The sequence below is a fragment of the Bufo bufo genome, chromosome 1, assembly GCF_905171765.1.
Source record: "Bufo bufo chromosome 1, aBufBuf1.1, whole genome shotgun sequence".
In the NCBI taxonomy this organism is placed as follows: domain Eukaryota; kingdom Metazoa; phylum Chordata; class Amphibia; order Anura; family Bufonidae; genus Bufo; species Bufo bufo.
Window position 1 is genome coordinate 811,021,722 of NC_053389.1, and position 4,473 is coordinate 811,026,194.

Sequence of the window (4,473 nt, forward strand, 5' to 3'; positions counted from 1 at the left end):
GGTGGGGCAGCCAGCTCTATGAAGAGTCCTGGTTATTACACATTTATTCCATTTAAGAATTATGGAGACCACCAAGCTCTTAGGGATTTTCAATCAGGCATAAACTTTTTATCCCTTTCTCCAGATCTGTGCCTCCACAAAATCCTGTCTCTGAGCTCTACAGGCAGATATTTCCTTCTCATGGCTTGGTTTTTGCTCTGATATGTATCGTCAGCTGTGAGATCTTATATAGACAGGGCTGTGTCTTTCCAAATACTGTCTAATCAACTGAATTTACCACAGGTGACTCCAGGTGTAGAAAAATCTCAGATGATCCAGAGAAATGAGAGGCCCCAGATCTAAATGTCAAAAGTTACAGCAAAAGGTTGGAATACTTATATCCAGAAGAAATTAACGTTTTTACTTTTTAATACATTTGCAAAACAAATTCTAGAATTCTGTTTTCAGTATCTCATTATGGGGTATTGAGTTCAGATTGATGGGGGAGGCTGTTTTTTTATTTTACCACAAAAAAACAACATAAAATGTTTAAAAAAACATTAAAATCTCTGAAGACTTTCCAAATGCACTGTATAGTAGTTATATTCTTGTACATAAGCAGTATTATAGTAGTTATATTCTTGTACATAGGAGGCAGTATTATAGTAGTTATATTCTTGTACATAGGAGGCAGTATTATAGTAGTTATATTCTTGTACATAGGAGGCAGTATTATAGTAGTTATATTCTTGTACATAGGAGCAGTATTATAGTAGTTATATTCTTGTACATAGGAGGCAGTATTATAGTAGTTATATTCTTGAACATAGTAGCAGTATTATAGTAGTTATATTCTTGTACATAGGAGCAGTATTCTAGTAGATATATTCTTGTACATAGGAGTAGTATTATAGTAGTTATATTCTTATACATAGGAGCAGTATTATAGTAGTTATATTCTTATACATAGGAGCAGTATTATAGTAGTTATATTCTTGTACATAGGAGCAGTATTATAGTAGTTATATTCTTGTACATAGGAGGCAGTATTATAGTAGTTATATTCTTGTACATAGGGGCAGTATTATAGTAGTTATATTCTTGTACATAGGAGGCAGTATTATAGTAGTTTTATTCTTGTACATAGGAGCAGTATTATAGTAGTTATATTCTTGTACATAGGAGGCAGTATTATAGTAGTTATATTCTTGTACATTGGGGCAGTATTATAGTAGTTATATTCTTGTACATAGGAGGCAGTATTATAGTAGTTATATTCTTGTACATAGGAGGCAGTATTATAGTAGTTATATTCTTGAACATAGTAGCAGTATTATAGTAGATATATTCTTGTACATAGGAGCAGTATTATAGTAGTTATATTCTTGTACATAGGAGGCAGTATTATAGTAGTTGTATTCTTGTACATAGGAGCAGTATTATAGTAGATATATTATTGTACATAGGAGTAGTATTATAGTAGTTATATTCTTGTACATAGGAGCAGTATTATAGTAGTTATGTTCTTGTACATAGGAGCCGTATTATAGCAGTTATATTGTACATAGGAGCAGTATTATAGTAGTTATATTCTTGTACATAGGAGCAGTATTATAGTAGTTATATTCTTGTACATAGGAGCAGTATTATAGTAGTTATATTCTTGTACATAGGAGGCAGTATTATAGTAGTTATATTCTTGTACATAGGAGCAGTATTATAGTAGTTATATTCTTGTACATAGGAGCAGTATTATAGTAGTTATATTCTTGTACATAGAGCAGTATTATAGTAGTTATATTCTTGTACATAGGAGCAGTATTATAGTAGTTATATTCTTGTACATAGGAGGCAGTATTATAGTAGTTATATTCTTGTACATAGGGGTAGTATTATAGTAGTTATATTCTTGTACATAGGGGCAGTATTATAGTAGTTATATTCTTGTACATAGGAGGCAGTATTATAGTAGTTATATTCTTGTACATAGGAGCAGTATTATAGTAGTTATATTCTTGTACATAGGAGCAGTATTATAGTAGTTATATTCTTGTACATAGGAGGCAGTATTATAGTAGTTATATTCTTGTACATAGGGGTAGTATTATAGTAGTTATATTCTTGTACATATGGGGCAGTATTATAGTAGTTATATTCTTGTACATAGGAGGCAGTATTATAGTAGTTATATTCTTGTACATAGGAGCAGTATTATAGTAGTTATATTCTTGTACATAGGAGCAGTATTATAGTAGTTATATTCTTGTACATAGGAGGTAGTATTATAGCAGTCTTATTCTTGAACATAGCAGGCATATATTTTTCTCTAGGAATCTCCCAATCACTAAATCTTTATTTCCAAGTAAAGTACAATGAGTAAACTCTATTACTGCTTTCTACAGTTTTCTTAATTATTCTATTTTTTTTTTTCTTAATATTGTTTAATATGCAAAAGGTAAAGCCTCCCCGTCGGGGAATCGAACCCCGGTCTCCCGCGTGACAGGCGGGGATACTTACCACTATACTAACGAGGAACTGCTATAACAGCTTATCACATGGTAATCTTCTTAAAGGGAAATAGCTGATATTCTAATAGTAGCCACTTATCAGAGAGATATAAGTCTGGGACCTTGGTCCTGTTCCTCTACCTGTATAGTGAGCTGCGGAGGAAAAAGATGGAGCGCTGCGGCTCCAGGCATTACTGGGGGGAACCTGGCGAGGTTCAGGGCCCTGACTTATTGGGGGGGGGGGTAAAGGTGAAAAATCACCCTCATTCCTCCAGCCCGTCCACCTCTATGCCATCCTCAGATATCTCCCATACAGACTGTACATTTCCCCCAGACACTGACCCCTCAGAGACATGTCCACCATCACCCCCAGTCTCTGCCCCAGCAGTAGAGATCTGCTCTGCCACCCCATCACCTGGATGTATGGATACATGTCCATTGTCCTGCTGTGCCTCCTGGGACTTGTAGTGCTGGTGTCTGAAGTCTATCCTTCTTCTCAGGGACATCTGCAGATTCTTGCGGCCGCTGTTGCATACTGTCCTGCTTGTATATTTCACCTTCTTGGAATGAAAACGTTGGAGCTTGCAGCACAGGTCTTGTCGCCCGCTGGGCCTCCTCAGGGATAACACTGGAGTCCAGTTGAGCATTAGAAAAATCCAGTTTCAAAGTTCGAACTACGGCAAAAACACTCCTGGTTCCTATAGGACTCGGCAAGTGGTCCCATCCTGTCCAGGACAGTGTCCACGCAGTCGATCTCCATTTGCAGCATCTGTTTGTGTCCCTTCGGCTCCTCCGTTTTCCTCACCAGGGCAGGGGTCTCCTCTGCTAGCTGCAGCTCAGGTCGTTCTCTTTTAGTGTCCAGTCTTGGGCAGCTTCTCAGGTTGTTTGAACTCAGCAGACCTGGAGACCCCATGAGATTTCTCTGCAGATCTCTCTTGCACCACAGCCACAGACCTTTCAGCGTTTTTGACCTCAACTTCCTAAGGCCTCTTTCACACTTGCGTTCTTTTCTTCCGGCACAGAGTTCTGTAGTCGGGGCTCTATGCCGGAAGAATCCTGATCAGGATTATCCTAATGCATTCTGAATGGAGAGAAATCCGTTCAGGATGCATCAGGATGTCTTCAGTTCCGGACCGGGACGTTTTTTGGCCGGAGAAAATACCGCAGCATGCTGCGCTTTTTGCTCCGGCCAAAAATCCTGAACACTTGCCGCAAGGCCGGATCCGGAATTAATGCCCATTGAAAGGCATTGATCCGGATCCGGCCTTAAGCTAAATGTCGTTTCGGCGCATTACCGGATCCGACGTTTAGCTTTTTCTGAATGGTTACCATGGCTGCCGGGACGCTAAAGTCCTGTTTGCCATGGTAAAGTGTAGTGGGGAGGGGGGGAGCAGTATACTTACCGTCCGTGCGGCTCCCGGGGCGCTCCAGAGTGACGTCAGAGCGCTCCACGCGCATGGATGACGTGATCGCATGGATCATGTGATCCATGCGCATGGGGCGCTCTGACGTCATTCTGGAGCGCCCCGGGAGCCGCACGGACGGTAAGTATACTGCTCCCCCGCATCCCACTACTACTACGGCAACCAGGACTTTAATAGTGTCCTGGGTGCCATAGTAACACTGAACGCATTTTGAAGACGGATTCGTCTTCAAATGCTTTCAGTTCACTTGCGTTGTTACGGATCCGGCAGGCACCTCCGGCAAATGGAGTACACGCCGGATCCGGACAACGCAAGTGTGAAAGAGGCCTAAGCTGTACTCGCTGCTGCCGTATCATTCTTTGCTTTTGGAGCAACAAACTTTACTCCATCTTTCTTTCTCGTACTGGTGTTACTTGCGTGCTGTTCATGTCTATCCACAGGATTCACTCTTGAACTTGTATCTACTCTGGAAAGAGCCTGGGAGTTTCCTCCCAGTGGAGGCCTGGAAACCTGGACCTTGCTTGGAGACCATCCCTGCCCAGGGAGGCCACTCCCTGGGCATG

General features: G+C 40.7%; 1 non-coding gene across 1 annotated transcript; it reads right to left on the reverse strand.

The window, feature by feature from the left end:
* Positions 1–2,441: 2,441 nt before the first annotated feature.
* Positions 2,442–2,513, reverse strand: TRNAD-GUC. The gene has a single exon. It is a non-coding gene; the product is annotated as a tRNA-Asp (tRNA).
* Positions 2,514–4,473: the final 1,960 nt, after the last annotated feature.